The sequence below is a fragment of the Ranitomeya variabilis genome, chromosome 7, assembly GCF_051348905.1.
Source record: "Ranitomeya variabilis isolate aRanVar5 chromosome 7, aRanVar5.hap1, whole genome shotgun sequence".
Classification (NCBI taxonomy): Eukaryota; Metazoa; Chordata; class Amphibia; order Anura; family Dendrobatidae; genus Ranitomeya; species Ranitomeya variabilis.
In genome coordinates this window covers 59,350,936-59,365,520 of record NC_135238.1, presented here as the reverse complement: position 1 = coordinate 59,365,520, position 14,585 = coordinate 59,350,936, and positions in this window count along the sequence as shown.

The following is a 14,585-nucleotide window of genomic DNA, read 5'->3' as shown; positions in this document are numbered from 1 at the left end:
TCGTTGCTATCTGTGATCGTGGGACACGACCCACCTGCCCCACCATCAGTTACGTCCCTGCTGGGTGGAACTGCTGTCTTAAAGGGAACCTATCACCCCGTTTTTTTCGGTATGAGATAAAAATACTGTTAAATAGGGCCTGAGCTGTGCATTACAATAGTGTAGTTTGTGGACCCCGATTCCCCACCTATGCTGCCGAAATACGTTACCAAAGTAGTCATTTTCGCCTGTCAATCAGGCTGGTCAGGTCGGATGGGCGTGGCTTCTTCCCCCAGATATTGCGTAGTTTTCCGTTGGTGGCGTAGTGGTGTGCGCATGTCCAAGGTCCCCAATCCTGCACGGGGGGGTGAAAATAGCAGCGATGTCCGTTATTCCATTGGTGGTCGGTGGGCGTGGCCATCTTCCTTTGGCCGCGCGTGCGCAGAAGCGGCGCTCTGCTGGCCGCGGCTTCAGGAAAATGGCCGCCGCGATCTCCATCTGCGCACGCGCGGCATCCCGCGGCCATTTTCCTGAAGCCGCGGCCAGCAGAGCGCCGCTTCTGCGCACGCGCGGCCAAAGGAAGATGGCCGCGCCCACCGACCACCAATGGAATAACGGACATCGCTGCTATTTTCACCCCCCCGTGCAGGATTGGGGACCTTGGACATGCGCACACCACTATGCCACCAACGGAAAACTACGCAATATCTGGGGGAAGAAGCCACGCCCATCCGACCTGACCAGCCTGATTGACAGGCGAAAATGACTACTTTGGTAACGTATTTCGGCAGCATAGGTGGGGAATCGGGGTCCACAAACTACACTATTGTAATGCACAGCTCAGGCCATATTTAACAGTATTTTTATCTCATACCGAAAAAAACGGGGTGATAGGTTCCCTTTAAATTAATCTTAACTGACAATTAGAAGTTGCCTGCACATTGCATTCTAACACTGTTGGATGTGCTACTGCTACATATAATTGAATCACTAGATGGTGCTCGCTGCTTAGTACAGTGCTTCATTTCAGCTCTGACAGCCGTCTGCCTGTTTCCGTAATGTGTAAAATCCAACTACTATCACAGTATCATTGTGTCTTTTTTATTTAAAATAAATGAAAGAACATTCTCACTTATATAAGCTTTTTCATCAACTTGAAGTTTTAGAATTGCCCTTTGTTGTATAAAATTGATTTCTTTCCTTTCATTAGTTGTTTTATAGCCATGTAATTGAATTTTTCTCTGCCAGATGTGATTTTATAAACTACCACAAATTTCCGGCAAGAAAGATCCCAGCGTGCGGAGTATATTTGGATTTCATACGTAGAGTGTTAGTACATTATTGATGCTATAATCCAACTTTAAATAACCTTTAGGGTACAGAGGGTTATAATATACATTTGAGTGTGAGCATATGGAATAATAAGACGCTACATTAAATCTTATGTCCCTCCAGATTGTCAACGTACCAACCACTTACATGTAAACTAGCAATTCCAATGTTAATCATTACGGGTGTCCATGCTGTTGAAATAGGGCCTGATTCATTATTGCATTTGTGCATTTTTTATCTAGTTTCTGGTGTTTTTCAATTTTGTTTTATTCCTCTTTTATTGTGCAACTTTTAAAAAGTGTTTTTTTTAAATGTTTTTACCTGTTTTTTTTCTTATGTTCTTTTTTTGTGGACATGATTTGGGGATTCCAGATGTTTTAGGCAGATTTATCAAGACTTTTTAAAAAGTTTCAATTATTTTGGTGATCAATTACTCCAATTTTCCCCTGGTGTAATTTTATGTACCTCTACAATTGTTGCGCAAATAGTTTTTACATTTTAGTGGACATGCAACTTTTTGCTCCAATCTGAAACCTTGCAAATAAGGTTAGAATACAAAATCAACGAGCATTTTTGATTTAGCGCAAAATTGGTGAACCGTGTATGCCATTTTGATGAATCTGGCATGAAAAAACTATCAATGAATTCCACAAGACATAAAAGAAAAGTAGCTTAAAAAACACAAACCGCAAATGATGATTCCTGCCCCATAGTCTTCATGGTTAACGGTGCACAGTTAGGGCAACCCTGAGAGGGGTTATATATTTTAAGAAGTTGGTAGGAGGGAGCATGACGGAGAGTATAGTTCTTTTTATGGACAATTGTATATTTAGATAAAGAATCTGATATACTGTAAATATATTGATTTAATAGGGCTTTCACACCAATTAAATTGATCACCTACAGTATCCACATTTTTTGACCACTGGTGTTACCAGCACTGGAACCTCGTAGATACTAGAACAGAGCGTCCCAAACTCTAGTCCTCAGGGTCCCCAACACATTATGTTTTCAGGAGTTCCTTAGTATTATACAGGTGATGTAATAATTATAAAGGCATTATAAATGCATCAGAAATGGCCACAGGTTATCTGAGATGTGCAATACTAAGGAAATCCTGAAAACATGGTCTGTTAGGGTTCCTTAGGACTGGAGTTTGGGAAACATTGCACTAGAAGAAGGGCTCTTTTTAGCTGGAGGACATGGTTCCTTTATTCTTATGATCAGAGGATGTCCAAAGGCCTGACCCCCATCAGTCTTACAGTTATCTGGTATCATATCAATAGATTATAAATGTGGTTGGTGGGAAAATCCATAAAAAAAGTTTAAGTTGATGTGAAAGTTTTATTTTTTTCTAGAAACATGAATCTTGTGTATGGATTGCGTTGAGTATTGCAGCACGGCCCCTTTTACTTGATTGCTGGAACGCATGAAGATATAGTTGTAATGTTCTTGTATGCAAAAAAAGGCCATACTATCAATCTGTCAGCCTTGCCAAGTACAGTAAAATATATGAAAAACAGGACAATCCATGTGAGGCATCCATCATTACAAGCAGTACTTTATGATAATTATGGTGCTTCCATCTTGACGGTAGATGCATGTACCATTTATGTGAATCAGCATCTGAAGAACAATGGGCAAAAGTGAGGATTGATGTTTACTTGATGTTTATTGCAAATGTGCCTTTAATGGCGCTGTAATTTTTTCTCGCTCAGACATTGAAATACTTTTTGACTTTTTTTGCCACATATAGCGCTTCATTTTCATGCTACTTTTATTTTCCTTTTTTTATTTACCGTATTTTTCAGACTATAAGATGCACCGGACCATAAGACGCACCTAGGTTTTAGAGGAGGAAATTAGGAAGAAAAAACTGAAGCAAAAAATGTGGTTAATTCTGTACTTAAGATCACCTATCCTGGTAAATATGGTCCCCTCATCCCTATCCTGGTATACATGGCCCTCACCCCCATCCTGGTAGGTATGCATGGCCCCATCCTTATTCTGGTATGCATGGCCCCATCCTTATTCTGGTATGATTGGCCCCTTCTCAGTCCTGGTATGCATCGTCCTATTCTTATTCTGATATGATTGATTGGCCCCATCCTGTTCCTGGTATGATTGATTGGCCCCATCCCGTTCCTGGTATGATTGGCCCCATCCCCTTGCTGGTATGATTGATTGGCCCCATCCAGTTCCTGGTATGATTGATTGGCCCCATCCAGTTCCTGGTATGATTGATTGGCCCCATCCCCTTGCTGGTATGATTGACCCTATCCCAGTCCTGGTATGCATGGTCCCATTCTTATTCTGATATGATTGATTGGCCCCATCCTTTTCCTGGTATGATTGATTGGCCCCATCCTGTTCCTGGTATGATTGATTGGCCCCACCAGTTCCTGGTATAATTGATTGGCCCCATCCAGTTTCTGGTATGATTGATTGGCCCCATCCAGTTCCTCGTATGACTGATTGGCCCCATCATGTTCCTGGTATGATTGATTGGCCCCCATCCCATTCCTGTTATGCTTGATTGGCCCCATCCCATTCCTGGTATGATTGATTGGCCCCATCTCCTTGCTGGTATGATTGATTGGCCCCATCCAGTTCCTGGTATGATTGATTGGCCCCATCCCCTTGCTGGTATGATTGACCCCATCCCAGTCCTGGTATGCATGGTCCCATTCTTATCCTGATATGATTGATGGGCCCCATCCTGTTCCTGGTATGATTGATTGGCCCCACCAGTTCCTGGTATAATTGACTGGCCCCATCCAGTTCCTGGTATGATTGATTGGCCCCATCCAGTTCCTGGTATGATTGATTGCCCCATCCCATTCTTGGTATGACTGATTGGCCCCATCCAGTTCCTGGTATGATTGACCCCTTCCCCATCCTGGTATGCATGGTCTCATTCTTATTCTGATATGATTGATTGGCCCCATCCCGTTCTTGGTATAATTGATTGGCCCCACGAGTTCGTGGTATGATTGATTGACCCCATCCAGTTCCTGGTATGATTGATTGGCCCTATCCTGTTCCTGGTATAATTGATTGGCCCCATCCCCTTGCTGATATGATTGATTGGCCCCATCCAGTTCCTGATATGATTGATTAGCCCCATCCCTTTTCTGGTATGATTGACCCCATCCCAGTCCTGGTATCCATGGCCCCATCAGAAAAGATTAAAAAAACAAACCTTTACTCTTACCTTCCTCCGCTCCCTCGCAGTCACAGCGTCCTCCTCCGGTGCCAGCAGCTGCTTAATGCTTGTAAGCAGCACATGGCAGGGACATCATGCACTGCTCACAAGCAGAGCACAGCTGCCGGAATACTCACCGAGTCACCGGGTGTTCATCAGAGATCGCGGTGAGTATCCATTCCTATTCAGTAGCGCGCACTGTCAGCCGCCTGCTTCCTGCTGCTGCCGGCGGTCACATGTGTCAATACTTAGGAGAAATGAATATTCAGAATATTCATATTAAGATCTATCATCCAAAAGAAAAACTCTTATAGCAAACCCCCTTAATATAGATATGGAGTGCCCCCAGGTGCAGGGCAGTGGGGTACTTGGTACCGGGTCCCTCTGTCTCGTTCTGGGGATGTCACGGTGGCCCGACACGGTCCGTGGCCCTACTAAGGGGCGCCCAATTAAAGGGTGTAGTTTGTCAAGTGTTCGTGACGCCACCTGTGGTGTTCGGTCAGGGTGACCGACGCTGCTTAGGGGTCCGCTGGGGTGATGTTATGGCAGCTAGATGGAATACCTTCCCACAGGTAAAGTATGTCCCCAGGGCTTCCCAGTAAGGTAGATGATGATGGTGTAGGTCGCAGTAAATAACGAGGACACAGGGTTGCAGTCTCTTTACCTTTTACTGTAGACTTCAGCGTCCACAATCCAGAGCACTGCTAACAGGGCTGGCTGAATCCGGCCGGTCCGAAGGCACATCCAGAGTTCCCTTTGCAGGTGGAAATCAGTAGCCTTCCTACTAGCACCTGTGTGTTGTAGTACTTCCCTGCTGAGCACCACGGGATAGTCCTCACAACTGTCATGTATGTTTCTGACATTCTCTCTCTCCATCCACCAGATGGTATGGATAGGACGACCCTTATGACGGGTAGGCCTGGAGCTATTTTATAGGGACCCTAGAGACGCCCCTCTCCCACAATTTGCCTCCGTTGTCTTCATTAGGTTAAAGGTTGGGCAGCCAACTTGGAATTGACTGTCCTGCCGTAGTTTGAAGTAATGCGTAGAGCCTATTACTCCCTCGGTGTTCCGGCCACCGGCTACGCGCCTCAGAAGGATGTTGCCGATCTTAAGACAGAACTCCTCCCGGTATTATCTCCTTGTGCTGTGATCTCATTTCTCACTTCTCCACAATATACTCCGCTTCTTGTCCTTTCTTAGGATGTTGCCGCAATGGGGTGCAGGCGCAGCTCCGTAACGTTCTATCTCTTGCTAAGTCTCTGCCAGGATCCCACCCCTGACAGGGACCTCTGTCTGCAGCTCAGATGTTCCTCCTTCTCCCCCTGTCTGCCTGACAGGTCTTTTCTGGGTCTCACCCAGCAGCTTTCTCTGACTAACTTCCTATCCAGCCCCCAGTTTTACCCGAGTGTGAGGAGTGGCCTAATAGATAGAACCTTTTGCTCCCCCTGGTGGCCGGAGTGTGAAGTGTAGTGTGTGACTGTGATACCTGGTCAGGTGAACTCCTTTAGTGCCATCAGATGTACCATCACTCCCCCTGGTGGAAGAGTGACAATACTGCAACGACCAGGATTCTGGGGTGCTGCACTCCCTCCGTTAAATCCAGTACTCCCGGACTGGGAAAAGAAGAACAACAATGCATGTTAGCAAAAGACATACAACATTTTTGGAATGCTGTAAACAATCTATATATATAATTGTCTAAGGCTTTTTCTGTCTGTCTGTCTGTCCCGTTTATTCATTCGCTGATTGGTCGAGTCCGCCTGGGCCTCGACCAATCAGCGACGGGCACAGTATCGACATAGAAATCCCGCGTCTCTGATTGGTCGAGGCCGCCAGGCCTCGACCAATCAGCGAAGGGCACAGCATGGCGATGATGATGTCATAATGGAAATCTGGCCTGGCGGCCTCGACCAATCAGAGACGGGCACAGTATCGACGTAGATGTCATAATGGTTGCCATGGCGACGATGATTTCATAAAGGTTGCCTCGACCAATCAGCGACGGGCACAGTCTGCTGCGAATTCTGGAATCATCATTGTCCATATACTACGGGGACATGCATATTCTAGAATACCCGATGCGTTAGAATCGGGCCACAGTCTAGTTAAATATAACAGTGCTTCCCTTTATGGGAGGTGAGAACACTTGAACGTTGCAAACAAAACATATTTACATTGTGCTCAAGATTTTAAATAACACTTATTAATTAACTAACTATAAATAACTGTTATTACCCATACGGGTATGCTATCTACTATCCACTAAGTGCAAACTTTTCCTTTAAGGGCGTGTACCCACTAAAGGCATGCTATAAAACTCACAAGTGCAAATTAAAATTTTCTTTATCTTTCTCTTTTACTTCCACATATGCAGGACTATCTGTCTACCCCTCCGGGCCTACTGCATTCTTCCTTTAGTCTAATTCTATGAAACCTAGCAATTACTTTAACTTCAATTTTATTTAAAGAACATTATCAACACTTTTATTCCTTATCACTATCTTTACTAACTACATACTATCACTATATAAAACATTATTACTATCTAGCTATTTAAGGCAACATTATCATGTTTTAAGCTAAGTGCAACAATTGAACATTCCCTTTAAGGGGGAACCAAGTCTCTTCTGAGGTAGTGCAAACTGTCAAGTTGCAAGTCTGTGTAAAGCAAGAACTTCCGCGCTATAATCAGGAACAGTCTCTTCAAAAAGCTCTTCTTTTTGTAAAACCAGTAGGGAGCACCTTTAAGAAGGTGCAAACTATGTACAGGCAGTTTGTAATCATGTGCAGTTCATGATTCAAATGTTCTTTGGCAAAGCAGTGATGAACTTGGTGCAAAACTAGAAACAATAGGGATCCCGGGTCAACAAAGGGATCCCTCTAAGAGTTAGCCCTAGACGGGTTTAGCAGCAAAACAGGAAAACAAACAGTTAAAGTTTTAAAATAACTATATACATTTCGGATTTCCGGGTTTACTTGGGTAACAGCAAAGGCCTTACCCTGCACACCATCCTCCCTGACCGGGAAAGGGTGGAGTCTGAGTTCCGCACAGGGGTCCGCACAGCTTGGTCGGGAGCAGCGGTCGCTTCTGTTGCAGGCCCGGTCTCCTGGGCTTCCGGCGTCGCTAGGAGAGCGGCGCACCGCTGAACGTCCTGAGCCCACCAGCTAGCCCCCTTCTGATACCGATCATAGGTCACGGCATCTCCAGGGAGCAGATCGCAGTCCGCGTCATCCTCTGCGTGGCAAGGTTCCACCTCGTCCCGGTTGACGTGGACCCTCACGGGTAGTCCAATTTCTTGTATCGATCCCCTTCCTTCCCGGAGATTGAAGGCCACAACGACTCCCCATCTCAGCGAGGAGTCGTTCAAGTTGTCCTTCAGGTCGATCGGGACCGTCTGTCGGGCCTCCTTTCTCCATGCAGCCACCATGCGCCGCCGGTGTTCCATCCAGGGAAGGATCTTCAGATCCCGTTCCCATGCCTCACGACCCGGTGGTGGGGTCCTTGGGTCCTCCGCGGCTTGAGCGGGTGAAGAGGGGGACACGGGGGACAGGCGGATCTCTGCAGGGTGACCAAGCCAAGAACCCACATGAGGGCGGGCTCCTCAGCAGAACGCCAGCTGCTGGGCCTCGGCCGCGGCCACCCAGTCATCCAGTGACTGGCTGCTGGGCCTCCCCATGGGTAGCTCTGCGAAGGTCAGTCCCCTCGGCAACGGCGGATCCGGGTCCGTCTCTGGTGATGAGGCCCCACGTCGGGCCGGAATGTCCCCACGTGGCTGCCTGGGGGTCGCCATGTTCGTCCCCTCCTCTGGGTCTTTTTCCCGCGCTCTCTTCCGAGGGCGGCCCTGTCTCTCAGGCCTCCGCCCCCTGGAGGATCAGGAGGCGGATCTCGGCCGCTGACGGACACGTCCTCAGGATACAGATATATTTAGACTGGGCGGCCATTGTTCTTCGCGCTTCTCAGTTTGTTCACGCCCACAACTCCACGCCCTTCTTCTCCTGCGCTCCTCGTGGCGCTGTAATGGCGGCGATTTTGGCGGGAATTTTTGGTGGCAAGTGACAACACACAGTCTTTGCAATAAATCACAGTTCAAGCACAATTCAGTCACAGTTCCAAGGCACACATGACCTGATTTTCAGGCTTAAGTAGATCCTGTTCGTGACGCCAAAGTTTGGAGCACCCCCAGGCACAGGGCAGTGGGGTACTCGGTACCGGGTCCCTCTGTCTCGTTCTGGGGATGTCACGGTGGCCCGACACGGTCCGTGGCCCTACTAAGGGGCGCCCAATTAAAGGGTGTAGTTTGTCAAGTGTTCGTGACGCCACCTGTGGTGTTCGGTCAGGGTGACCGACGCTGCTTAGGGGTCCGCTGGGGTGATGTTATGGCAGCTAGATGGAATACCTTCCCACAGGTAAAGTATGTCCCCAGGGCTTCCCAGTAAGGTAGATGATGATGGTGTAGGTCGCAGTAAATAACGAGGACACAGGGTTGCAGTCTCTTTACCTTTTACTGTAGACTTCAGTGTCCACAATCCAGAGCACTGCTAACAGGGCTGGCTGAATCCGGCCGGTCCGAAGGCACATCCAGAGTTCCCTTTGCAGGTGGAAATCAGTAGCCTTCCTACTAGCGCCTGTGTGTTGTAGTACTTCCCTGCTGAGCACCATGGGATAGTCCTCACAACTGTTGTGTATGTTTCTGATATTCTCTCTCTCCGTCCCCCAGATGGTATGGATAGGACGACCCGTATGACGGGTAGGCCTGGAGCTATTTTATAGGGACCCTAGAGACGCCCCTCTCCCACAATTTGCCTCCGTTGTCTTCATTAGGTTAAAGGTTGGGCAGCCAACTTGGAATTGACTGTCCTGCCGTAGTTTGAAGTAATGCGTAGAGCCTATTACTCCCTCGGTGTTCCGGCCACCGGCTACGCGCCTCAGAAGGATGTTGCTGATCTTAAGGCAGAACTTCTCCCGGTATTATCTCCTTGTGCTGTGATCTCATTTCTCACTTCTCCACAATATACTCCGCTTCTTGTCCTTTCTTGGGATGCTGCCGCAATGGGGTGCAGGTGTAGCTCCGTAACTTTCTATCTCTTGCTAAGTCTCTGCCAGGATCCCACCCCTGATAGGGACCTCTGCAGCTCAGATGTTCCTCCTTCTCCCCCTGTCTGCCTGACAGATCTTTTCTGGGTCTCACCCAGCAGCTTTCTTGGACTAACTTCCTATCCAGCCCCCAGTTTTACCCGAGTGTGAGGAGTGGCCTAATAGATAGAACCTTTTGCTCCCCCTGGTGGCCGGAGTGTGAAGTGTAGTGTGTGACTGTTATACCTGGTCAGGTGAACTCCTTTAGTGCCATCAGACATCACTCCCCCTGGTGGAAGAGTGACAATACTGCAACGACCAGGACTCTGGGGCGCTGCACTTATAGGCAAAGCAAAATTGATCCATAGGGATCGGTATCATGATAAAAAATGCAGCAGACCAAAAAAGAAAGTATGTACTTATCTAAAATAATAGTTCAAGCCAATCCCCACACGTTTCCCCCCAAGTAGATAGACCAGGATTCATCAGGGGACCCAATGTGCTTGTGGAAGAGAGGTAACTACAATGAGCAACATATCATAATAGCCGCTTACGGAGTAAGATGCCTTCAGGAATAAGGCAGTGATATCTGGAGAGTAGCCTAGAGTGAACGTTGGCAATGGACATACACATTTTCACCATGACAATGCCAGTCCGCATGTTGCTCATTTTACTGTGAGGATCACTTGTAGCTTAATTGTGCTACCATGGCCTGTAGTGCCACCAGACTTGTCTTCCATCAAACACATCTGCAACATCCTTTGTTGTCTATAACAAAGGGAGATGCCAGCAACGGATCTTGATGATTTGCCCAAGTGCATTCAGCGTGGAAGAACATTCCTCAGACAATCATTGATAGCTTGCCAAAATATGTAAGAGCATATTGCAGATACTTGATACTGAATAAATCAAGATCATTAACATGTCTCTTGATCCTGTGATTTTGGTAATTCCATGACTATTCATTTTTGTTGTTTCAAGTTCACTATTGAGTAGTGTAGAGTTGTTCTTATAAGGGCTTTGGGGAGATCTGATTTACTATATAGTCTACACAATTTCTGCAAATTCTCTGGTTTTCAGGAATTGTGTAAGATGCTCACTTTTTTATCCTTCTGACAACTTCTGCTGGTCACAGCACCCCGGTATGTACTGTTCTGTACAGAACAGGAAGTGTTAAACTAATATGAGTCTCTGTGGTCAGAGTGGAAAATACTAGATTTAATGATTGTGAAAGAAGCCAGTGTTCCATGGCTGACTTTGGAAAGCACTTTACAATTCTCTCATGTTTAATGATTAAGATTTTACAAAATGCATTACAATGAGCAGCTTTATGGTTGATCATAATATATGAGACAATTGCTTTCCTCCTGAAGAATGCCAAATTAAACCTGTGTTATTTTTCTTAGAGATTTTCTATGTTATTCCTCGTAACATTGCTTCACCTTATATTGCTGCCTATATCTCATATAATTCAATTTAATTTAATCATTGAAAGAGTCTTCTGCACGGGGAGAAAGGTAATCATATATAATAGAAAATCTTTGGTGCCACAATGTACTTTTTCCAGGCTTGTTCTTCAAGATTTAATTTAACCTGAGTTTAAACACAGCAGAAAATGCAAATGCTTTTTCTATGGCATAATCTGCACCTTATTCCTATAATATTCGCCTAATATTCGCCTAATATTTTATAATCCCATAATTCAGGACATGTCTACTTCTTACAGTATCTGTAAGAGCTTTAGCCAGGGGAAATCATTTGTATGTTTCTTTTCCTTAAAACTGGACGCTGACTGCAGTTATGTGATCACTAATCTGCTAAATTCAAGGATACCTAGCATTAGAATATTGTGCAACATTGCTGGACTATCTAGTTAGAGATATTATTACTTAATAAAAATAGCAGGATAGGAAACTTAAAACATAACATTTAATAATATATTTAAAAATTCAAGGACACTACAAACATGAAAATCAGAACCCTCAAAGACCTGCAAGAGAACAAGCCAGATCAATCAGGGCACTAATGGTATATCCTGTGCTACATTTGCCTGTACCACTGGCAGTGTAGTAAACAGACCCAATGGGGTATAACAAGCATGTATCCATGCCAGTACCACTGCCACACTGCCAATTAAGCCCCAATAACATACTTAAGATCCATGAAATAAAAGTAGAATGGTTTCACCCAATTCTGGTTGTTGCTTGGACCTCTGGCAAAGAGTTGAAGAACCTCATGTGGAGCTATAGGCATTAAGCCACTAAAAGAGTTGCCCAAACCATGAGTTGAAATCTATATGCCATTTCCAGAAAAAAAAACACCCCTGACGTGTTTTATACCACCAGGACTCATCAGGGAATATGGCAAGTAGAATGGGAGAGCTCCACCATGTCATGTAGAAAGAAAGAGCCTCCCATAGGAAAGATTTCATGATAAGAACCATTTAGGCTATGTGCACACATTGCAGATTTTGTTGCGGATCCGCAGCGCTTTTCTGCACAGATTCGCACAAATGCGTAAAGAGTGTTCAGGCAATGTTAATCGGATTCCAGAATTGGTGTGCACATGCTGCAGAACATTCCGCACTGATTCTCAGCATTTTATTTTCTGCAGCATGTCAGTTCTTTTTATGGATCGGCAGTGTTTCTGCACCCATTGACTTACATTGAGTCAGTCAAATCTGCTGCGGATTTGTGTACCAAAAACATTGCAGAAAGGAAGGAGTAAGAGTGTGTGGGTAGAGAATATGTGTGTGGGCGGAGACTGTGTGAGTGGAGAATATGTGCGTGCCTGTCTGTGTGTGTGTGTGCGCGGGTGTCTGTCTGCGGGTGTCTGTGTCTGTGTGTTTATCTGTCTGCGGGTGTCTGTGTGTGTGTCGGTGTCTGTGTGTGTGTGCGGTGTCAGGGTGTGTGTCTGTCTGCAGCTGTCTGTGTGTGCGTGTGTGGGTGTCTGTGTGTGTAGCCAGGCATCTTCTGATGAGACAACTACTCCCATCTTTCTATGTCTGGTGTCACATATAACAGTGACAGCATGAGCCGGTGATGGGACAGTAGTAGTCCCATCATCCGGCAATTGTAAAACAAAAACACATTCATACTCACCAAACACCCAACTCTCTGATGCCCTTGATCTGCAATAAAAATATAATAATAAACCAACATATACTTACCTTTCCGCCGTAGTCTATTTAATACCGAGTGTCCCATGGTGATCTCACGTGTAGAACAGTCACATCGGGAGATGTAACCGCTCTACCCGACTCCCGGTGATACACTGACAGGAGGTTATCCCTCTAGTAGTGTATCACTGCGCCACCGTCAGAGGTCACCGGAGTATATGCTGTCACTTGTGGCACCACTGCGTGAGAAAATTCTCACACAGCGGTAGTGCCATAAGTGAAAGCATGAACTCCGGTGAACTCTCAGTGTATCACTGGAGGCCGTGTAGAGCAGTCACATCTGCTGATGTGACACTCTACGGTACATGTGAGATCGTCGTGGGACACTTGGTAAATGGACTACGTTGGACAGGGAGTATTTGTGTTGGTTTATTATTTTATTTTTGCTGCAGGAGATCTAGGGATTTGGGGATTAGGCAATGCAGTAAGAATGGTTAATTAAGATTAATAAATGAGTCTGTGTGATTATTTTAAATAAAGGACTTTATTCTTGCTGTGTCTTTATTTACCATATAACTATGGGATTAGTAATGGAGAGGTGTCTTATTGACGCTTCTCCATTGCTAAGCTGTAGGCTTGATGTCACCGAACAACACACAGGTGACATCAACCCCACAAATATTACCCACTTGCCACCGCTACAGGACAAGTGGGAAGAGCGAGGCTAAGTGCCAGAGTCGGTGCATCTATAAGATGCGACATTTCTGGGGAAGCTGAGAGCTGATGTTTTTAGCCTGGGGGGTGTGAATACACATGGCCCCTTCCCAGGCTATTAATATCAGCCCGCAGCTGTCTGTCTAGCCTTCGCTGGTTTGATTTTATAGGGGGACCACATGCCAATTTTTTTCTGGAGTTCCTCTGTAAACTAGCCAATAAAGACTAAGCAAACATCTGTTAGCTGATATTAATAGCCTGGGAACCTTTATGGCTATTGGCTCCTTCCACCTGGACCACCGAAAGACCCCTGTGACCACTTCTCCACCTGTACCGATCCCTTCACTGGTAAGCTGAATTCGGACTGTAAGACGTACCCCCATTTGAAACATTTTTTTTCCCTTATTTTTATTCTGAAAATTTGGGGTGCGTCTTATGGTCCGGTGCATCTTTTAGTCCGAAAAATACGGTATACAGCTCTGGCAAAAATTAAGAGACCACTGCAAAATGTTCAGTTTGTCTGATTTTTCTCTTTATAGGTATATTTTTGAGTAAAATGTAAATTGTTCATTTATTCTATAAACTTCTGACAACATGTCTCCGAATTTCCAAGCAATACATTTTGTATTTTTTTCTGAAAAGAAGAAATGGTCAAAATTAAAAACAAACAAACAGTGCATTCAGACCTCAAATAATGCAAAGAAAACAAGTTCACAATCATTTAGAAACAACAATACTAATGTTTTAACTCAGGAAGAGTTCAGAAATCAATATTTTGTGGAATAACCATGATTTTTAATCACAGCTTTCATGTGTCTTGGCATGCTTTCCACCAGTCTTTCACACTGCATCTGGAGCAAAAATGTAAGCAGTTCTTCTTTGTTTGATGGCTTGTGACTGTCCATCATCCTCTTGATTACATTCCAGAAGTTTTCAATGGCGTTCAGGTCTTGAGATTGGGCTACCCATGACAGGCTTTTGATGTGGTGGTCTCTTAATTTTTGCCAGAGCTGTATATATATATATATATATATATATATATATATATATATATATATGTATATGTATATACTGTATATGTATGTACACTCACCGGCCACTTTATTAGGTACACCTGTCCAACTTCTTGTTAACACTTAATTTCTAATCAGCCAATCACA